Source organism: Dipodomys merriami, unplaced genomic scaffold, assembly GCF_024711535.1.
Source record: "Dipodomys merriami isolate MVZ:Mamm:240054 unplaced genomic scaffold, mDipMer1.0.p SCAF_5, whole genome shotgun sequence".
Lineage (NCBI taxonomy): Eukaryota > Metazoa > Chordata > Mammalia > Rodentia > Heteromyidae > Dipodomys > Dipodomys merriami.
This window is the reverse complement of record NW_027206068.1, coordinates 26577139-26601421: the sequence shown is the minus strand read 5'-3', so window position 1 is coordinate 26601421 and position 24283 is coordinate 26577139. Positions and strand designations below refer to the sequence as shown.

General features: G+C 38.0%; 1 long non-coding RNA gene across 1 annotated transcript in view; it reads left to right on the top strand.

The window, feature by feature from the left end:
* Positions 1-17589, top strand: part of LOC138809580 (uncharacterized) — a 179597-nt gene extending 162008 nt beyond the window's left edge. The window contains exon 3 of the long non-coding RNA XR_011366894.1: positions 17455-17589. This is a non-coding gene — a long non-coding RNA (uncharacterized lncRNA). The remainder of the gene's footprint in view (positions 1-17454) is intronic.
* The last annotated feature ends 6694 nt before the right edge of the window (positions 17590-24283 follow it).

Below are 24283 nucleotides of genomic sequence, written 5' to 3'. Positions count from 1 at the left end.
TTGTACATCTCATTGTTGCGATGGGTCCACCTGTGCTCTACCACTTTAGTAAGCTCTACCTTGGCTTCTTGCAGGTTAAGATAAGAGGATAAGAGTCTTTGGAATGAGTCTGTCCAGGGATCCTCAGATCTCAGCTTTCTGAATATTAAGGGTTATAGGCATGAGGATTATATGTGTGAGTCACTGGTGTCCAACTTCATCTTCTTTCTGATCCAATGTGTCCTTTTCTAGCTAATTTCCTGTCTTCCACCATGAAAACAAGGCAGCTGCATTGTTACCCCTCACATTGCCCATGACCTGCTTGTATGGAAACAACATGTCATTGGCTCCTCAGTTCACCAATGGAATCTATATGGTGTACCCATCAATATGGGCTCCCAGTGGCCCTCACTGTGCTTTACCGATAATAAACCCCCAAAAGCCCTTAATTGGAGAGTACAGAAGAATGAATGGATTTACATTTTGGTCATATTGAATTTATTGTTCAGAAATTTTGTAAGAAAATATAAGAGAAGTACAATTTGCACAAGTTCTCTTGACTGCTTTGGACTAGTCTGTGCATTCCTATGGTGTGAGTTCGTTCAATGCTGTCTGAGCACTGCCTTCTACAGGGTGGTCAGTGAAGATCAGTCAGTCAGAGGCAAATGAATCACAGTAGTTCTATTAGCAATAAAGGGAGAATTCGACCTCCTTTATAGGACATCATGAGATCATGTTATGAATTGGTGGCAAGAGAGATCTTCAGGCTGGAGAAGTGACTTGAGGGGTCTTCACTTAGAAGGGCTGATGGCACTGAGGAGCAGTGGTTTAACAATGGTTGTAAATGTCCTTTGAGAGATGGGCATGACCACACCCAGAGCCATGCTGCCAGACATGGGTGAGGAGCTAAGCCTCCCAGACTCTTCCATGCTACTGACAAAGGGGACACAGGCTAACGAAGACTGACTGGCACCCTCATGCTTCCGGAACTGTAGGCTAGAAGTAGCATGATGGTCAGAATATAAAGTGAGCCACACATTACCCAAGGAATCATCACACAGCTCAAGCCCACGGCTTTAACAATGGATAGTCAGGAGCGTGGCTTCCTGAACTTGTCCTCTACTGCATATGAGTGAAAACACCTCAAATCAACATATTAGTACCAGACTGAAGGAACAGTCTCCAAAGAAATAGTCTCTGTAATCGAATTTATTTTTACTTTGGACCTTTGTAGCAAACTTATTAGTCAGCAAATCAAGATTTTTGTTCAATTCCTGGGCTATAAAAATACCATTTCTTCCTCTATTCTTATCAGCACAGGGAAAGTATTTATAGATAGCAAAGTACTTAGCTAAAATGAAGTACTTTTCACTCCCAAGTGATTTACTTCAGATTTTCTTTTTAATTGCAGCTAGTTCACTTTTTAAAGGGAAGCAAGGATTTCTGAGCTATTTTTCCTTTAGCAAAAGATTAGCCTTCTGTTCTTTCTGGAGTTAGAGTGCAGATCTAGTGCTGAGGCTACAGGCCACCCAGAGCTTGCAGAACACAATTGGAAGCTTGTGCCAGGGTGAGAAGCCAGAGCCAGAGAGGTAGGAGTGAACTCAGTGCCATTTTACCCTTGCCACACCCACTCCTGGAAGAGCAGAGGGCTCTCCCTCACCATTCTCTTTAATAGAGAGCAGATAGGAATCCTATGGGGCGCTAGCAATTTTGGGGCTACATCACAGTCTGTTTCACTCTACTCCTTTCATTTCAATTTGCTTTTGGCAGTTCTGAGATTTGAACTCAAGGTTTCATGTCAACTAGGAATGTGCTTCACTGCTGAGCCATGCCTTTAGCTTTATTTCTTATTATTTCTTATAGCTTTATTTCTTATTATTTATTTGTTTTTGTTTTTGTTTTTGTTTTTTTTTCAGTTGTGAGGCCTGAACTCTGGGCTTGGGCACTGTCCCTCAGCTCTTCAGCTCAAGGCTAGAGCTCTACCACTTGAGCCACTTCCAGCTGTTTTCTGCTTATGTGGTGCTGAGGAATCAAACCCAAGGCCTCATGCATATGAGGCAAGCACTCTACCACTGAGCCAACTTCCCAGCCCTCTTGCTAGTTATTTTTGAAATGGGGTCACATTTCCTACCTGGGGCAGTACCCTGGGTGTGATTCATATGATTTAGGCTTTCTTCTGTAGCTAGGAAGACAGATATGTACCATCATGTCCAGATTCTCAACTCAGACAAATCCTGAGGACTTTTCTGCCAGGGCTGGCCTGGGAACATCAGTCAACCATCCTTATATCAGCCCTCTCTGTAGTTTGAGATTACAGGTATGCCATAGTGCCCAACTGTGGGTTGAAGTCACAAGAGCTTTTCTGCCTGGGCTGGCCTTGAACCACAATCCTACTATTTTCATTCTCCCAAGAAAAAATAATTTTTAATATAAGTATTTACCCAGGAGCTAATACTATAATGTCTGGAATGACTAATATTGATATCAGTAGTGACTATTCCTCAGATATTTTAGGGAAACTTTAACTTTCATATACCTTTTGTATCATTTTCCCCTGTACACCTTTATACAGGAGATCTTCTGAACTCAACGGCTGAGAACATTTGTATGCCAACCAACAAACAAACGTTAAGTGATTCTGTGGTGATCTTGTCTGTCTCCCAACATTCTGTTTCTGGCAAACATCACTCATGTGTTGTTATCCAATTATTCAGATATCTACCACATTTTGCTCTTACCGTAAGAGAAAGATCTTGTGAAAAAAATGAATAGATGATAGCAAAATGAACGAGCCAATATCAGTGATAATTGGGTTAGGGATGCTGAAAGCCAGTAACCTCTGCCTTTGGACATCTCTGTAAAGATGCTCTAAGGACGCTGAGGGCAAGTAACCTCTGCTTTCAGTCAGATGCTCAAATGTTTGACTGAGAATTTAACTGCAGAAGAAAAGACCCAGCCAGAGACTACAGGTACTCCAGATGACATCTGGAAATACATCAAGAGCAAGATGTATTGACAGAAGAATTAAGGTGCTTGTACAAGCATACATAGACATTAAACAAATACAAGAAGATGAGCACAAGATAGTAAAGATCCCTCTACAAGGAGATAGCTGGCATCTAACCTTCCCTTCCCCCCCTTTTCCTCTCCTCCTTTTTTTTTCCTCCTCCACTCCCCCACTTCCCTTACCTTTTTTTCTTCCTCTTCAGTCCTGGGGTTTGAACTCAGAAACTTGAGTTTGCTAGGCAGTCGTTCTAACTCCTGAGCCATGTCCCCAACCTTTTATCTGGTGAACAATTTTCAGAAAATTGTTTTGATACCACTAAATAGAACTTCTATCTGCTGAAAGGGTGAGATTGATGGGAACATATTGTAAACACATGTAGAAATGTAATAATGAACTTCCTTTCTGTATAATGAATGTTAAAAAAGAAAAAAGAATTGCTAGCAGAAATTCCTCCAGTTTTCAAATGTTCTCCAGGATGAATTAACTGGGCAGTCAAGGTTAGAAATTATTCCAAAACATCTGTTTTAATTATCCATCTTTAATGGTTTTTGTATTTGATGAATTAAAACACTCATGCACACATTGTATTTACTAGCAAAAAATTAGGTCTTTAATCTTCACTTCTGGATTTTATTACATTTTGAGCTTTCTGGAAGCAAAGCCTTCTAGAAGCCTATGGTTTGACCTTCGAACACTTGACTTTCAGATTCTTTTTCAGAAACATCTACAAACGTAAGAGAGTTTTGTTATATATGATTTACTGGGGGAAGCTCTAGCTCTGTTGTTAAGAACATTGTGGTGTTCTTTTCACAAAAGCTGTTCTCTCTTATAATGCAAATGCTGAGTGTATTTTTTCTAAATTCTATAAATAAGCAAAGCCAAAGTGTCCTTCAGTGTCAAGGTTATTCACTGACTCACAGGTTTTGTCAGACTCACTGGAGACATTAAAACACAACAAAAAGATAGCCCTCCTAATACCCTGATCATTGTGGTCTGATAATAGGCTTGGAATATATCTCTACATCTATCTATCTATCTATCTATCTATCTATCTATCTATCTATCTATCTATCTATCTATCTATCTATCTATCTATCTATCTATCTATCTATCTATCTATCTATCTATCTAGTTTTCAATTCATCAAGTAGAAATGACCAACTTTGTTAATGTTGAGAAATGAAGATGCTGTGTATGTTTGCAGGAAATATCAAGAGACAATGCTCAGATCCCAAAGACTTGACCCTTAATAGGGTCTTAGGTTTGAAAAACATAGACTTCAAAAAATACTCAGTTGATTTCTAAGTCTTCCAGCATCAATTCCTTTGCCAATAGATGTATTTTTGCTTTTCTAAACTATATTTTTTAGAGTAGACTCTTTGATGTCACTGTGCTTAGAATAGTCTGTAGCTTAAGTTGGTAGTGACCTAGTTTTTAAACAGTTCTAAAAATATATTTTCTTAAGTCATGTGAAGTATAATTTCTGGGAGTTATAGGATAACTGTTTAGAGAATTTCATTTAAAATACAACTTTATTAAAATAAAGTATAATAAAAATAAAGTAAAACTCTGGTAAAAAGCAGTTCCTAGGGCCAGATATGGGGGCTCATACCTATAATTCTACCTCTTCAGGAGGATCATGGTTACAGGTCAGCCCAGGCAAACAGTTATCAAGACCAATATTAAACAAAAAGCTGGGTATGGTGCACACATCTGTAATTCTGGTCATAGATAGGAGGATTGTAGTCCAAGCCAAGCGTAGCAAAAAATACAATACCCTGCCTGAAAAACAGCTAGTACAAAAAGGGCTGAGAACAAGACTCAAGTGGTAGAGTACTTGCCTGGCAAGTAAAAGGCCCTGAATTCTAATCCTACCACTGTCAAAACAAAAAAGTACTTTCTATTTGGATTTTGAAAATGCTTAAAGCACAAATTAAAATCGAAAGTGTTTAAAATGTTTAAGAATTGTCATCATTTGGCTTTCTGGATTTGGTATCCACTGGACCAGATTTCTATTTAAAGTCTAAGGTATTCTCATCATAGGCAATGCAACTGAAACAGAGATGATGATAGACGATAGTTTTATGTAGCGCCAGAGTAAGGTTCTCCCAAGGAAGGCAGGCAGACTCCTCCCTCCTCTCGCTGTCTCTGCCCAGTACCTTTGTCACCTAGGTAACTGGCACACCTGGAGGTCACACTTCCCACCTGAGGTCAGCGGAGGGGAGAAGGGTCTCAGGCCCTGAGGTCACATCCGCATCCTGTGTGGCCACACCTTTCTTCACCTGGCTGCACCTTCTCCCCTCCCCTTCCCTACTTAAACCTAGGTCTCCCCTAAGTCCACTCCTTTTCAGCCATGTGCTCTCCACCTTGTACCTCCGTTGGGGCAAGCAGTTTGATAAAATAAACTTCTCTTTCTACCTGAATAGCCTTGACGTTCTCTTTACTGGCTACGTAATTAAACCTACCTATTTAATTACCTAAAAGTCAGAATTTTGAGGTATAATGAAGTATGTAACGCATGGAACTAATCTAGAGAAAATAGTACTCACAACAGGAAAGAAAAGCCTAGAAAGATAGTGGTTTTACTCAGGCGATGAGATTATGGGTTTTATGTCACTTTGATTTTTCCAAAATCCTGTACTAAGAATGCACTTATGAATACAAACAACCCATATTTTAGAACGTGGAAGGGAAAAACTTCCAGTGTGGAAAACTAGCTATCTTTCTCTGTTCTCCAAGTTTTTGGATTCAAACAGGCCAAGCAGAGGCTTGAAGGGGCAGCAGACTTTGTGTGGTTCCCTCAGCACAGGACAATTCCATGTGTCATCTCATCGCTGATGCTTTAATATTCTCTTTACATGGCCCTACCTGCTTAAAAGCACTAAATGGTTCGAGTCTGAATCCTTGAATCCTCTCCAAACTTGAAAACTTTATTAAAAAAGAAAAAAAAACAACAACCTCCAGAGCCAACACTAAAATGGAGGTGCTTCTGTTCATACATGTTATTTGTCAAATATTTACTATAGATAAACTACAAAGCCAAAGACAATCTTAAAACATTAATGAATTGATTCATTGAGAAAATGATTTGTACCTAAAACATAATAAGACTTACCTGGTGAGATGCTGAATTGGTGTTTTAAGCATTGATTTTTCTATGGCTGTGAACACAGGACAGTCATTTATGAGTTTTGTTTTGTTTATTTCTTCTGGTACTAGGATTTGAATTTAAGGCCTAGTATTTGGTCAGATTATTTACTCCACTGGTGCTCTACCACTTGAGACACACCACCAGTCTAGTTTTTGCTAGTTACTTTGAAGATGGAATCTCTTAGGCTTTTTCGCCTGTGTTGGTTTGGAAACATGATCCTCTGAATCTTAGCCTCCTGAGTATGCAGGTGTGAGACACCAGTGCCCTGCTTTAAACCCAGCTTTTTTGTTTGATTCTCTGTAAGAAAGCTTGCTTTTCTGGTAGAAGTCCTTGGAAAAGAGTTTGCCACTGAGAATGAATGGCATCTGGTCTCCTAGGGTTGTTTTTAAATGATTATGCTTTCTTGCCCTGGGCTTTAAGAATTCATTGACCTTTTAGTGGATTGCAATGTTGTTGCTTGTTTTTGTGCTGGCCACCTGGTCCTGTCTGGCTCTGCCTAAGGTGGAACAGCTCAAGTGTCCCATCTCTTCCAGGGGGAAGTGGTTCTATGGAATGCAGTTTACATGCTTGTTTTGTGATCTCAGTTTTTGATGAGTCCAAAAAAAATTATGATTTTGTCAATTGCCCAGATTTTTCTTATTAGTGTGAGAACAAAGTCCTCCTACATCTCTCTACACTCTTAATTGAAAGTTTTATTTATTTATTTATTTATTTATTTATTTATTTATTTATTTATTTATTTATTTATTTATTTATTTATTGCAGTACTGAAGTTTAAGCATAGGGTCTCACAATTGCCAGACAGATACTCTACCACTTGAGCCAGGTTCCTGTTAGATCTACCCAGGGAAACATGGTCCCTTCCCCCTTTGTTTTCCCTCCATGCACGTGTTTCTCCCTAAAAGTCCTGGCCCAGCACTTGTAACCCAGGTCACTGGGGCACTTGGATTGGCAGTGAGAGGTTCCCCCAGGCACTGAGGTCTTCACTGCTGCCAGATCTCCTCCCAATCCTCTCCCTATATAATCAATCTCCATCATTATCCATCATTAGTTTCCTCCCCACCCCGACCCCTGCACTCTCTGCAGGCTGACGGTAAGCCTCTCCCTACTAAACTCTTCTGCCTGAATAATCACGTGGAGTCTCCTTTCTCAATCCCGACAGGCCCAAATCTTTTTTTTCTTTAGTTATTTTGAGATAGAATTTAGGGTTTTGCCCAGGGCAATCCTCAGACCATGATCCTCTTACCTACACACGGCTCTCCAGGTTCCCGGGTAGCCAGGATTATAGGCATTGCCATCATGCCTGTTTCCCAGCATCTTTTCAGTCATATTATTTACTGTTGTAGTCTGGAAGGAACTCAGTTCCTTTTCTTTTTTGCCTGCCATTTCTATCCAGAGCTCATCACTTGTATCATTTAACCCAAGGCAGCCAATACATGATATGGGCTAAGTGTGCTTAATGCTTTGAAATGCTTGGGACCAGAAGTAAGTATTTCAGAGTTTGGTGTGTGTGTGTGTGTGTGTGTGTGTGTGTGTGTGTGTGTGTGTATGTGTGTGTGTATCTATCTATCTATCTATCTATCTATCTATCTATCTATCTATCTATCTATCTATCGACATGAAATCACTGCTGTTTCATGCACACTGGAATAATTTTATACAGTATTTTCAGGCTACCTGTGTTTTGAGGTCAGGGTGTGGAATTTTTTCACTTGGGTTTCATGTTGTTAACCCAAAAGATTCCATTTTGCAGGCAATTTGGATTTGGGGTTTAGATTGGGAATGCCCAATCTAGGTTGTTTTTCCTCCCCTTCTGTTTACTAGTATCAGTATCTTCCTCCAGAATTGCTGAGTGCTATGCAGATGCCTAACTTCCTTCCCCAAGGGCTCACAGATGGAAACTTTGGAAAGTGCTTTGTAACTGCAGCCGGTTGATGGTCAACAGTTTAATCTCCAGCATGTGTCTCCACTGCCGTCCATCCAGTAAAGGCCTTGCTATGCAAACACGACTATTGCTATGCCATATCCACAGGCAACAAGTTCTGGTCAAGTAAATGAGGCTGCAACTGTGGAGACCTCAGGAGGTTCACACACAAGGTTCTTCTCTCACATCAACCACAGAAGATGGAGTAATATCTCTCCTCTACTTGAGAGCCACACCATTTGGGACACATAGCCTTAAGAGATTATTTCAGGTAAAATGGTAAAATAAGTATGAAATAAACATGACTTTTAACCTCCCAGTTTAAGAAGCCAGCCATGCCAACTCTGCTCACAGCCCATGAGCAGAATTCCTCACGTAAGAATTATTTCACCCAAATGTGAGGATGCTGGAACACTATGGGAAAAACTGGACAGGCGGTGAGCACTCTCGTGATCCTGTGCTGCGCCATTTATTATATTACCACCGAAAGAACAAGATGGCCTTTCCTCTTGTCCTCATATGGGAGGTGTGTTTCAGAGAGTTCTATTGTCTGCTAATGCATGGTCGGGGGAGGGAGAATAAGATCTTCTGAGACTTCTCATCCACTCCTATCTTCCTGTACCCCACAGTTTTTTTCATGAGACTCCAGTGGAACTAACACTGGAGGACATTTGAGCTTATTGAGCAAGCATCCCCCTTCCCTGCCATGTCTAGTGATAACCAGAGGTGCATTCCAGAGGCACAATTCACTGTTACACTGCTATTTATAGGACATATTAGAAGATAGAAAGAGTTCCCATGTTCATGGATTGCCAGAATTAATATTGTGAAATAGCTCATATTTTCTACAGATTCAATGGAATCTCCATCATACTTCCAATGATATTCTTCATACAACTAAAACAATTCTAAAATTAATGTGAAAACACAAACACCCTAAGTACCCAAAGAAATGCTGCAAAAAACGCAATGCTAGAGGAATCAACATCTGACTTCAAACTTTACTACAGAAGCATAGTAACAAAAACAACATGGTACTGGCACAGAAATAGGCACATATCAGTGGAATAGAGTAGATGGTCCTCTAGAACATCCCCACATAGCAAAAGCCATCTGATTCTTGACAAAACTACCAAAAATAAACATGGAAAATAAACAGCCTCTTTAACAAATTGTATTGGGATAACTGCCTATCTATATGTGGAAAACTGAAAATAGATACATATCTCTCACACTGTCAACTAAAAAATGGATCAAAGGCCTTAATGAAAGACTGGAAACCTTGAAATTACTAGAGGAAAACACTGGAAACATTCAACAGGTAAAGACAATGGCTTAAAAAAAAGACAACGGCTTTCTGAACAGGACTTCATTTGCTCAGAAAATCATGGGAAGAATTGAAAAACATAATTGCATTAAATTAAAAACCATATACAGTGAGAGCAATTATTGACAGAGTAAAGAGACAGTCTATAGAATGGGAAAAAGTCTTTGCCAGCTAGTCATCAGATAGGGAATTAATAAATAAACTCAAGATATTAGAGACTGAAAAATAATCTAATCAATAAATGGGTCAATGGCAGAGATATTATTCAAATGAGAAAGTATAAATGGCCAATAAGTATTTGAAAAAATGTTCAACATATTCAAAATCAGGAAAATGTATATTAAAATTATGTTGAGGAACTAAGCATGGTGACTCACATCTGTACTCCCAGTTATAAGAGAAGCAGAGGTCAGGAGAAATGTGATTTGATGGTCTTTGGGGCAAAAAGGTTAGCAATACCCCATATAAACACAAAAGTTTGGTGTGGCGTTGCAGGCTCGTCATTCCAGCTACACAGGAGGCATATGTTCAGTATCAGGGTCCAGGATGATCTTGGGAGGCCCTTCAAAACCCTACTTGAGTAGTAACAAACAAAAAAGGGCTGGAGGCATGGCTCAAGTGGTAGAGTACATGCCTAGCAACACAAAGCACCAAGTTGAAACTCCAATACTACCAACCACCCCCAAAATAAAAATCTCATCCTAGTCACAATGGTTATCATGAAGAAAACAAATAAATGCTGGTGAGCATGCAGAGAAAAAGCAACCTTCATACAATACTGCTAGGAATATAAATTAGTTCAGCCAGGAGAGAAATCAATATGGCAATTCCTCAAAAAAAAATAGAACTACCTTATGAACAACCATTTCTGGATATAGACTCAAAAGAATCAGTCAGCTTACTTTAAAGATATACTTGCATATACATCATATCCATGTATATTTCTGATGTATTCATAGTAGTCAAGTTATGGAATCATCCTAGGTACTAACCAGATAAATGAAAGGGTAATGACAATGTCACACACACACACAAACACACACACACAAGTATTATTTAGCCACAAAGAAGAATGGAATTATGGGAATTATGGCATTTTCAGGAAAATGAATGTTACTGAAGATAATTATTTTAAAGGAAGTAAGCCAGTTTCACAAAGACATGTATCACATGTTTCATATTATTGTGGGAACTAGAGAAAATAAAATGTGTCATGAAAATAGAAGAGGACTGCTAATGATGTAGAAGGGGAGATAAGGTGGGTAAGAAAGGGAGATAGAGAGGATGAAATTATCAAAATACATTTACTTGCAAGAATGGAAATGGTTTTCCTCACTTTATAACTAGTATATACTAATTAAAATGAAAGTAAGTGGGAGTTTGTATATATATATATATATATATATGAAACACCATATATATATATGAGTATACACACCACACACACACACACACACACACACACACACACACATCACCAGTCCAAGCAAAAAAGAAATCTTGAAAAATTATTTCAGTATTTATTTATTTTTAATAACACTATTTTATTTATTTAGTTAGTTAGTTATTGCCAGTCCTGGAGCCTGAACTCTGGGCCTGGGCACTGTCCCCCAGTTCTTCAACTCAAGGCTAGCACTCTACCACTTGAGCCACAACGCCACTTCCAGCTTTTTCTGCTTATGTGGTGCTGAGGAATTGAACTCAGGGCCTCCTGCACGCAAGGCAAACACTCTACCGCTGAGGCACTTTCCCAGCCCGGATTTCAATATTTATATTAGGGCTTTTTACACAAATATTGAGAGCTTTGTTAGTAAACAGCCTGAGCCTTTTAATGCTTCCCCTTTAAGGGTCTTTTCCTCATCTCATTCTTCTTGCCATAGCTTTTCACTCATGCTAATACCAATATTTCTTTCCCCACTCTTCCTGCCCCCAACCAGAGCCCTTTCTATGAGGTGGTCTTTTTATTTATTTATTATTTTTTTGATGTGGTCTTTTTAAGTCATCATTTTTTCTCTGCCTTACACACCATACTTTACATATGGTCTTCCCTGATGCAAGACCCGTTGGAAAAATGAAATCTGGTCCCATTTGCTTAGTACCTAGGAAACATATATATATATATATATATATATATATATATATATATATATATATATATATATATATATTATGTGTGATTTTATTTAAGACCATGCACACAAAAAATAAGAATTTGCCTCATACAGAAGCTGCCTCCCTGGCTCACCACATTGTGCCACAGCACACTGTGCTGTGCAGGTTTTCCCAAGCAGGGTTTCCCTGTGGGAGAACTGGACAACTTCGGCACCAGTGTATGTGAGTGGCAGATTTCCCCCACCTCTGACACGCATGAACTGAAGATGGCCGATGCTTCTTCCATTTAAAAAAGTGTATTTATTTCTTAGGCTCTTAAAATGCAAACTCTTTGAAAAGAATCCAGTTTCTGTTACTGCAGGCTTGCCACAATCTTTGTTCTTAAATGCTTTAAAAAAATAGGACTACCCTCTGGGGAGTTATAGCTAGGAACTCTTGGCTAAAGAAATTTTATACTTAGGGAATTTCTGAGACTTCATCCATGACACTGTCCTTATGGTTTCCATAAGAAAAACTGAGCCCAAGTAACCTTCCAACAGGTAATATAGAGCTGCAGTCCTTACGTCTTCTGAAACATACATACATGAGTGGATGGATGGATGAATGAATAGATGGATGGAAAATAGAGATAGAACCTGTCTAATGGGCAGAAGGGATAGATGAAAAGGCAGCAGAAAGTAAAATGAATCAGGACCACAGAGGGTGGGAATTGATAGACCAAGTGTTAGGAAAAAGTTAAAGGGAGAACTAGTAGTTAAATGGCTTAGTTTGAAGTACTGGAAAGAACAACTTGGAAAGCATAGCTTGCATAAGTGTCTTGCTAACAGGAAGACTGCAATTGATGTTAGGGAAAAGAGAATTTCAAAAGAAATATTTGATTCCAGGGACCGAGCCTAGAAAGGGAAGCAAGACCTCTCAAGAGGCAAGAACTATCAGAAAGGGGAGGAGAAAGAAGAGATGGATGAAGAGATAAAAGGAAAAAGGGGGAGGAGGAAGAAAGGAGGGAGGAAATGAGGGAGGAAAAGAAGGAAAAAAGAAAGAATAAAAGTACAAGAAGAGGGAAATCCCTGAATGTATTAGAAACATAACAAATTTCCAATATGATCTCATGGCTTTCTGTTTTTGATTTTGGTGAGAATACTGGTACTTGAACAAAAGTCCTGGGTGCCTAAGCTAAGATCAAGCCTAGTGCTCTTCCACTTCAGCCACAGCTCCACTTCTGGTTTTCTGGTGATTAATTGGATATAAGTGTCTCATAGATTTTCCTGCCCCAGCTGGCTTTGAACTGTGATCTTTGGATTTCAGCCTCATGAGAAGATAAGATTATAAGCATGAGCCACTTGTGCCCAGCTGAACTTACAACTTTTTTTTTTGGGTCAGGTCGTGGGGCCTGAACTCTGGGCCTGGGCGCTGTCCCTCAGCTCTTCAGCTCAAGGCTAGCGCTCTACCACTTGAGCCACAGCGCCACTTCTGGCTTTTTTCTTTTTTCTTATGTGGTGCTGAGGAATCTAACCCAGGGTTTCATGCATGCAAGGCAAGCACTCTACCACTGAGCCACCTTCCCAGCCCTGAACTTACAACTTTTAATATAGATTAAGGTAAATCCAAAAATATATAGATATATTTATGAAGACATATGTTTAGAATGATACTCCAATGCACATCTTATACCTAAATCTTGATTATCTAAATATTATTGTCCAATGTTATCAGCACTTTTTTTTGGAACATAGCTGATTCTGGGTTTGGACAGGAAAAGAGTAAGATGAGCCTAGGACCTCTTGGTTTCAAAAGAAATCAATCCATCTGTCCATCTAGTCTCAAATAAAAATGAAATTATGGCATTTGTATTAAAATGGATGGAACTGGAGATCATCATGTTAAGCAAATAAATCATATTCAGATGGATAAGTATATTTTCTTCTCATAAATAAAAGATGACATGAAAATAGAAGGGAGATTAATAGAGGATAGGACTGGGAGATGTAAGAGGAGATAAGAGAAGGTAATGTGTGGTGAATCTGATTGAAATGTAATATATGCATGTTTGAAAATGCACAATGAATTACCATTTTCAGTGTGGCTTATGAAGTGCAAAATTAAGAGATGGGAGCACAAAACTTTACTCGAGTGCCTTTCTGAAGAAGGCAAGATGAGAGTGGTTTCTATCTGCCATTAAGGAGACTAGAATTCTTTCAATATGCATAAGAGAAGCCAATGAATGCATTATGAAAGATAGTCTGGAGGATGAGACCACCTCTCCTGAAGATAGGATGGAGCTAAGTGATGCAATTTCCACAAATCTCAGGCTGATTCAAAAAGGGTCAGGGAACGTTTGAGTGTGCCTTTCAGCGCTCCAAGGTTGAACTATGCTCTTCCAAAAGGTAACATCATTTTGTGGAATCTGTCTTATTTAGAGGTAGATAAGAACATCATGCAATGACAGAGGCAGGTAGAAGTATGAGTTACAGAATGAGAAGGTTGCTGGTAAGCACTAGAAGCTAGGGGAGAGATGTGGTACATCACCTTTCATAGAGACTAGCATCTTGATATTGGAACTCTAGACTCTGGAATTGCGGGGTGGGGGAAACCCAAATTTCTATTATTAACCTGCACAGTTGATAGCAATTTATCATGGATGCTCCATGAAACTCACTGTCTCCTGCTGTTCCTGACACTCTGGATGTGATAGAAGACTACAATGGATTGACACGTCCAAGGTAAATCAAAGGGCTTGAAGGAATTCCTGCAAAGGTCTATCCAGTGATGAAGGCCCATCACAAGATGACACCTCAGAGGTTGGAGGGACAGTAAGAAAGAGCTGATGTATTTGCAAACACTCTTCACCTCCCTTTCAGTCTGTCACTGTTTCCTTTGATGGGCAGAAGCTTTTGCATTTGATACAGTACCACTTCTTCATGCAATCATTACCAAAATCAATATAGAGATTTCCCCCTATGTTTTCTGCTAGGTGTTTTACAGTAACAGATCTTATGTTGCAGTTTTTAATCCATTTGGAGTTGATTTTTGTATGTGGTGTCAGATAAGGGTCCAAGTTAACTTTTTTTTCTTTTACATGTAAGAGCCTCATTCTTGGTATTTATGCAAAAGAATTGAAATAAGTGTTTCAAAGGGTACTTCCACTCTCATGTTCATTACAGAATTATTCACATTAGCCAAGATGTGGAAACAACTGAAATGTCCTTTAATGGATAGACATCAGTAGATAAAAGAATGTTTTGCCATATTCATGGAATATAATATTATCTGATTATAAAAAGGAAGACCATCCTGTCATTTGTGACAGACATTATAATGCGAAAGATCTGTAGGACACTACTTCTATGAAGTATATAAAATAGTCCAACACAAGAGAAGCAGAGGGGAAAATGGTGGTTGCCACGGGGAAGAAGAATAGGGAGGTGCTGTGAGCAACCATAAGAAGAGAAAGGTTTCGAGAAGACAGCCAGAAAAAAAAAAGAGCAGTATCTAAACAGGATTAAAGGGAACTGAAATAGACTGAAAAGCTGGACAAGATTGAATTATCTTGACTAGGCAAGTTTCAACCATCCTACCAGCTCTGCCTGTCCAGGGAAAATGGGGTAGTTAATTCTTGTAACTCTTGTGAGTTGATTGGACTACAGGGAATATGAGGTGGAGTGGGGCAGGAAAAGTAATCAGAAATATGTGCCATGACTCTATGTCCCATCTTCTGCAAAATGTATTGACCCTCTATAAATTGCAACTGACTACTAAGGGAAGAAAATAGAAGTCCAGGACCAAACATCTGACGACTCTGAAGAAAACACATAAACTAAATTGGCCTGTGGGTTACTCTAGTTCTCCCTCTGAAGTCTCCTGGCTATTTTGGTGTGTGTGTGTGTGTGTGTGTGTGTGTGTGAGAGAGAGAGAGAGAGAGAGAGAGAGAGAGAGAGAGAGAGAGAGAGAGAGAGAGAGAGAGAGAGAGAGAGAGAGAGAGAGAGAGAGAGAGAGAGAGAGAGAGAGAGAGAGAGAGGAGAGAGAGAAGGAGGAGAGAGAGAGAGACTGTGAGCAAATATTTCAAAGCTCTGTTTCATTGGGGTTGAAGTAACTGAGATGAAAATAATCAATGATAACATTAAATGTCATGAGGAAGGAAAGACAGGCTGTGAAGAAGAGGAGGATAGAGGTAACCCAAGACATAAAGACTAAAGGGAAGATTTGTCTAGCCTAAAAACTAAAGGGAAGATTTGTCTAGCCTAAGCCCCTGGAGGCAGTCAGACAAGCTCTAAAGCATTCATGAGTTGGCAGTAATCAGCCTCCTGTTGACCAGTCACACTAGCTGAAGCCACAGGCTATCAGAACTGTTTACATAGCTAAGGGATAGTAAGCATGGCAAAAAGCAGATCAGAACAAGCCAGGATTCCTCTCTCCCCATTCACAAAATCAAGTGAAAACGACCTGGGACAACAGCCTACACAGAACCATGAAGAATCTTTTAGCATTCTAAAGCTAACCAGATGACATTTCTTTAATAAAGCATCATTTTGTTCAGATGCTTGACTAAAGATTTTGTTTCTTAGAGGGAAATATGCACTTCATCAAAAAGACAGAGCCCATTATTTTGGCTTGCCAAGGGTTATGTGTTCTTCAGCTTGCATGTTATATATACAGATTGCTGCAAGCCTATTGTAGGCATGGCAAATACAATCAATGTTCCATATGTAAGGAAAAAGCACGACACCCAAATTTCAAGACTTCACTGCCTTAAACACAAATGCAATGGGACTAAAATAACAGGTAAAGATAAGCAAGGCTCACATTAAATTTTGTAAGGAAGAAGGGGCAAAATTATGACTAGATTCCTTGGATCTTCAGTTTGGCAAATATATCATATAAAATCTAAGGAGGATCTTGATCCTCATTTCCAGAGAGAGTAGGATTCTAAAAAGAAAAGGAGATTCTAAGGGTGGCAATCCAGAGAACTTCATAATAAGCAATGGCAGGAGCATTGTTAAAAATTTGCCAGTGACAAGGGGCTGGGAAGTTGGCTCAGTGGTAGAGCACTTGCCTTGCATGCCTGAGGCCCTGGGTTTGATTCCTCAGCAAAAAAAAAAAGAAAAAAGCCAGGAGTGGCACTGTGGCTCAAGTGGTAGAGCGCTAGCCTTGAGCTGAAGAGCTGAGGGACAGCGCCCAGGCCCAGAGTTCAGGCCCCACGACCAAAAAAAAACAAAAACAAAAACCAAAAAACAAAAATTTGCCAGTGACAAAGAGAAAGCTGACATCTTTAAAATCAGAAAGGACAGTATTTAAGTAAAATTAAGCTGCCTTTGAGTCTTGCTCTGTTATACTTAGATACAGGATTTCCCAGATTTAATAGAGCATTTTTTGTGTGAAAAGTTGACTCAGATCTTATGTAAGGATTACATTTATTTAATATTGTTCTAGAGGTCAGAATAGGATCCAGAGATTCAATGAAAAATTGGAGGTGGTTAAGCTGTCTCCCAAAGCGATAGCAGGCTTTTGAATGCAGAAAGCACTTGTTCCTTGAAGTCTCTCATTACTCTGTAAAATGCTAAGTTGTCTTTGGGCAGTATAAATGTGTGGCAAAGCTTTGACTCTTTTTCAGAAGTAATGTCTTCCCTCCTGAAGACTATATGATCATTAATGTGATCAATATCAAAGCAACATGGTCATTACCAGCAAATTGCTGACTTTTCAAAGGATCTGGTCATTCAGATGGGCCAGCTTTTCTCCTTTTTCTTTAGACAATGCATCAGGGTGCCTATTACATTGTGAATTGTGTCCCTGCCCTTCTGGTTCATAGTAAAGGTAGCCCTGTGTGACACCTTTCCCTAGGTTTGAACTCCCTGGCTAATGATCAGGTGAGAAGATAGTCATCTTGTTAGTATCTATGTCAAGTTTTATTCCATGAAATAAATCATTGAACACAGACTCTTTTTTCCTTGTCTCAGCTCCAAGGGCTCCTTGGAAAAGAAACAGGAACTCGGTGTGTGGAAAAATGGGAGGAAGGAACCTGGGATCAGAAGGAAATGAAGGTATCACTTGGCTCACAAACCGGGTACAACAGAGAAGCAGGCTTTGTTGTCAGAATTCTTGCACTGTATCTTTTCTTATGCAAACCAATAAAATAATGCTGTATATATTCTGTAAGTATGTATTTTTGCAGTGAGTACAAAGGAGCATTTTGGAAGGTTTATTTTTTATAAACCTGGTGTGTATTACATTGTACATAGTAAGGGATTTCATCATGACATTTCCATACCTACAACAATGTACTACTACTTTGATCACATTCATCCCTTCTATTATTCTTATTCCCTCCTCTACTTCTCTTCCTTTTCCACCTCTGCATTAGTTCCCCCTTTACTTAGATGATCTTGGTGTTTTGTCTCTCCCTAGCTTCCATTAATGAGAGAAAACACGAAATACTTTTATTTGTAGTTCACATAATATGATAGGGTTTCCATTTTCCTGCAAATGACATAACTTTATTCTTAATATATATATACATATATATTCCACATTTTAAAAATCTCTTCTGTGGTTCATAGGCACTCGGATTGATTTCATAATTTGGCCATTGTGAGTATTGCTGTGATAAGCAAGTGTGTGCAGGTATCTCTATAGTAAGTGACTGGGCTTCTTTTAGGAATACATCCAGAATTGATATGGGTGGAAAATATGAAGGTTCTAATTTAAATTTTTGAGGAATCACCATATTGACTTCCATAGTAGTTGTACTAAATTGCTTTCCTGCCTGCAGTGAATAAATATTTCTCCCTTAGGCCAGCCTAGCATAATTTCTTGTTTCTTATTTTTATTTTTGATGATGGGCATTGTGATGAGGATAGAATGGAAGCTCTATAGTTTTTTTTAATGTACGTGTTTGATATTTTCTTATTTGTAAAGTGTCCATTCAGTTCATTTGTTCACTTATTGAGTGGACTTACTTTAAGTTGATGTTAGTTTGGGTACCCTTGGAAAGAATCTGAGCTTAAAGACATGGTCAAAAGGGACCTAAGACCACCTTGCTTTATTTTAGTTGTTATAGGTGATAATGTTTCTGCACTGTTTCCAAAAGTAAAATGCAATTTAAAGAATGTAAATGTACATATGTAGGCATATACAGACATATGTAGGTTTGTATATGCAATATCTCAGAAAGGATCTTTAAAGAATTAAGGGCCCCCTTCCTTGCCAGGAAGGAAACTCAGTGGTAGGAGGTAGGGTTTGGAGAGAGACTTACTTTTGATTATAAGTCTTTTGTTATCTATTCATTGGCTGATAGACAGAACCTTAGGCTGAACTTTGGGCCCTACCCGACAATTATGTAAAATGAATCAACAAAACTTAAAGACAAATCACAAATATGAAAAGTTATACTTAAATATTAATAACAGTGACGTCTGATATACTTAAAGGGACTGAACTTCAAAAGCAGAGAATTCAGTAAGAGGGAAGGGAAGCTGGATTTGAAATAGGTAAAAAGTAAAATAAATAAACTCCTACAATAGAGTTGAGGTATAGAGAAAAGGGATTTAAATCTTCATTGTGCATTAGATTTGAATTCAAACTTCTAAATAACCCTTAATAACTTTCTTGGGTAGCAGACAATTTTGCAGTAAAGCTGAACAGCGACAGTGAGTAAAAGTCAATGCATGTAGCTTTTCCACAATGATTTAATTAGCATTTTCTTTTGACATCACTGTTAGACTTGCCAGTACAAGTAAAGGTGTAGGATGTATGTGATGACCACATATTTCACTCTCTAGGGGCTCCCTTAACTTCAGGGAAGGAAGTGGGTCTCACCACTTACATTGCAGAACTTCCCAGTCAAGGTCCGTGTCTTGTAAACACAAGAATTCCTAATGGATCTCCAATTACTTATCCAATTACTTATCCTCTCTCTCTCTCTCTCTCTCTCTCTCTCTCTCTCTCTCTCTCTCTCTCTCTCTCTCTCTCTCTCTCTCTCTCTCTCTCTCTCTCTCTCTCTCTCTCTCTCTCTCTCTCTCTCTCTCTCTCTCTCTTTCTCTTTGGTGCCAGTTCTGGGACCTGAACTCAGGGCCTGGATGCTTCCTTTAACTCCTGACAAGCAAGGAGTTAAATTTAATTGCTAGTTTTCTGCCCCTTTTAGAGATCGAAGGTGGAGCAATAAAAGCACAAGGCTGTGGTTACACAGCCCTTAAGCTGCACAGCAAGGATTGGAAGTCATTTTCACCTGGCCAACATCTGGGGCCTGCACATTTTCCACAGTTTCTCAAGCCATACCATACAGGAGGAGGGGTTGGAGTGCTTTTATAGACACTTAATAGCCTAAAACACATTTGCATGCAGGAACAGGACACATTCTCTTCAAAACCTATTAGGAAAAAACAAAGACAAATGCAATTGAACCCTAAATACTGGGTCTGTTTTTACAGGGGGTCAGGAAGGAGTAGCTTAAAAGAGCAGAAAACCACAGAGTACTTGCTTTCCTACCTTTCTGTTTATTTATTTTTGTTTTATTTTCTCTGAAGTTAATCTCTTGCTTACATCTACAACTTAGATTTGTGGGTATGCTACTTCTCTTCTTTTTCATTTAGGCAGGGACAGAGTGCTTCCGCAAATACTGCTTAGCCCCTTGAAGTTTTATTCTTAATAATTAAAAGCTTAATTTCAGCCCCAGGTCAGCTTCACACAACACCAGCTTTCCAGACACCTGGGAATAAAAACTTGCCATCAAAGAGGATGCTTCCCTCTCATCTCAGTTCCGAAGAGTCATTCAGAGAACACACATCCTGAGGCCGGGGAAGCATGCTCCTCTCTTTCCCCAGGGGCACTGGTTAGTAATTCAAGGTCATGCCAGAGGCTTTGGGTTTAATAGGAACTTTTTCTTTTTCTTTTTTCTAAATAACCCTTTATTTACAAGAGGAAATTGAAAAAAAAAACTAAAAAATGTCCTTATAAACCCAAGGTCAAGTCAATTAGTTTTTCTGTAAGGGGAGAATAATAAAGACTAGTTTTTGCAGAACATATTAAGCAGTGCGAGTATTAGATAATATTAAGAAGTAGAGACCAAAAAAATGTAGAATAACAACAACGACAACACACACACACACATACAAATACAACACACACACACACACACACACACACACACACACAGAGCACTCTTACAAACATCTGATGAAAATACCCTTTTGAAATTGCAGATTAAGTAGAGATTATTTCATGAAATTCTAAAGGAATTTCAGGCCACAGCACTAATATCAGATTAAAGCCTCAAATCCTAATGAAGAAATGATGGATGTTAGAAATAACAGGCATATGATTAAACATAAAAGAGTATTTGGTTTTACTTCCTTCCTCTTAGTTTCTTTATCATACATAAAACTTTAAAGTAAAAAAGTGGCAGATTTTGAAGTATGTAGATGTTATTTATACATATTGTATCTGTTACATAAAGGATAAGGCTCGGCAATAAACTTCTATACTGTAAAGATTTTTCTATGTATTACATCAAGTGGGACACTATTTGTAGTATGATAAAAATGAAATTTCTAGAACAATCATTAAAAATGTAATGCAGAGAGATATGGTGAAAAGACCATAGGAAAGTTAAAAAATCAAAAAAGGCATTCTGATAAAAAGAAAAGAAAGGAAAAGGAGAACAGAAGAAGAAACAGAAGAGATGAATAAATAAGAAAACTATACCAATGATTGTGTTAAGTAATAGACTGAAAATCCAACTATAAGGTAGAAAGTCAGAATGAATAAAAGCAAATGACCCAATTATATGCTGTTTATAAGAGACACACTTTAATATAAAGACCCACATGGGTTGAGGATAATGAAAAATGACAAATGGTGTGCAGACAATATATTAAATATATTAATTTTAGATGAAATAGATTTCTACACTGCAAGAATTTTCAAATATAAAGAGAGGTATTTCAAAAGAAGAAAACATTAGTCCATTGAGAGTAAATAAGAATTATGAATGTATATACCTACCATAAGAGTTTCAAAATGAGTGAAACAATAATAGAAATAATTGAAAAAGGAGAAATGGTGAATTCCACAATCATAGCTAGATTTTAATATTCCTCTCTTGGTTTAAGTCTGAATCCCAATGCTGACTAACTTGAATTAATTGAAATTTTTTAATAGTATAGAAAACAACAAATATGCATTTTTCAAGTTTCCTTGGTAAATTTACCAATATGAGCCATATGCTGAATAGTAAAACAAGTCTTAATGTACTCAGTTATTTTAAAAATTGCCTCTTATGTACCTTAAGATGGAAGGAGATTCTATCTATTTGATTAATGACATCTGTTAAAACCCTAAATAAACATAAAAAATCTGCAGCAAAATTCATATTTAGCATTGACTATCTCATTTTCTTTCTGCTAAAAGTTAGTAGAAAGACAAGATGTCTTCTCTTGCCACTTCTACTCAACATTATATTGGAGGTCTAGTCAGTTATAAGCAAACAAAAAAATAAAATCCAAGATTATGAAAAAAAAGTAAAACTCTGTATATGCTGGTCATGTGATAGTATATTCTGAGATTTCTAAGGAATGTTTTAAGAAACTCACTCAAACTAATTAAGTGACTTTAGCAAGATCATAGCATAAATGTATTGCAAGCAATGTATTTCTACATACTAGCAATGAACAATGAGAAGATAAAGTTTCAGAATTCCATTAACAGCAGGATCAAAAACAATATACTGAAGAATAAACTCATCAAAAGATGTTCAAGACACAAACATTGAAAAGGATAACCAAGAAAGACTTGACTAAATGGAGAGACAGATCATGTTTATGGTGGGAAGCCTGAAACTTATTAAGATCATTATGAGAAGTGCTTGAAGGAAAGAAGGAAGACCCAGAGAAGGCTAAAATAGTCACCAAGATGCAAAGCAGTCAGGTACTCAATAATTTTTTTTGACTGATGATACGGATCAAATCCAGGGCTTCATGCCCAACAGCCTACCATTGATTTACATCCCTAAACTCCACTAGATGTTTACTGAATCAACTAGGTAGAATTTCTTCAAGAAATTTCCTGTGATTAAAATTATAGCATCATATTTGCCTAACTTCTTGTAAATAATAGCAATAGGGTATTTTAGGACAAATATCTCAGATTTAAATGGATCCCGGATCACAGGTGTGAGAAACACAGAGAACTTAGCAGGAATGTGGGTTTTATAGGGTCAGTGCTGAAAACATGCAGGAGACTGGGACAGGAAACTAATGCACCTATGTGTTCAAAGGCAGATGAATGTAAAGGAGGTTGAGAGAAAAGTGAAGTTAATAAAGGGTCAGTGCATTACATCTGAGAAGTTATAAACAGAAGATGAGGCAAGTCATCAGTAGCCTTGATAATCAGCCAACTATGTGCTATATAAACTGAAAGGAACAAAGCAATTTAGGACTTAGGTGATGAGACAGGGTTTTAAAGGAACATACATACATACTAAATATTATACATATATATATATTTTTTTTTTTTGTTGGACCCAGGGCTTGAATTCAGGGTGTGGGTGCTATCCCTAAGCGAGTATTCTACCACTCTAACCACATCACCACTCCCAGCTCTTTCTGAATAGTTTATTGGAGATGAGTCTCACAGACTTTCCTGCCTGGGCTGGCTTCAAACTGGAATTCTCAGATTTCAGCCTCCTGAGGAAGTAGGATTACAGGCATGAGCCACCAGTTTTTTTATTTTTTGTTTGTATATTTATTTATGTTAAATAAATATTTAACATAAATAAATATACAAACAAATATATTTACCTTTATAGGTATAAATCTATCTTGATAAAGATATATATGTATATAGATACAGATATACAAAACCTATTTTTATATAGGGATATACTTTAGATATAGCATGCCTATCTGTATGTTTATATATAGAAAGATGGTCCATAAAACATAATATAGATAATAGATATTTATTTATTATATATGATATATGTTATCTATCCTTTATATTATGGCTTATATATTTATTCTATATATAGTGGCTTATAGCACAAGAGAAAGTCAACTGGCTCATGTTTCTGATGAGTTCTATGAAGAAGACAGACATACTTTATGCCACTCCCTTTGACAGCTAGTTCGATAAGTAGTAGCCACAATGACAGTTTTATTAAAGGTTGGCCAGTGGGAACTGTAATCAGTCCTATGAAATGTGTTTAGAATAATAAGCATGCTGGTTGCCATATATCTTAAAAATGTTTCAAGGGCTAGTCTGAGTAATGAATTTCAATGTGAGTGAAAAGATTAAGATAAAAGAAAAGAAGGAAGTAACCTTTAAAAAGCTGGCACAAAACACAAGGAGATTAAAAATTAAGCCATGAATCCATTTATATAATATTGATTTGGTGCATTGGAGAGTAGAGCAATAATTGTAACTCAATAGTAGAGTAACTAGGAATAATGGTTCATCCATCAATTTAAGAATTTAAACAAATTCTGGCAAGATTTTTCTCATAATTTGAATTCCCTCTGAAAACAAAATGCAACTGCTCTAAAAAATTTTCTCTCATTTGTTGACCTGAGTTTTTAAAGTAGAACATTATTCTGGATGAAATTCAAAGCAGGGAATATCAAGTGAGATTTTGCTTAAATTTCTCAAAGAGATCGTGCTGGCCTAAACAGGAGATATTAAAAAGTGTCATGAGATGATAAGGGGAGGGTGGCAAAAAGCTATGCAGGTCAAAGAATCACCAGGACTTGTGGTTGCTTATGACGCAGGAAAGGAAAGGGAGTTAGTTAGGACTGC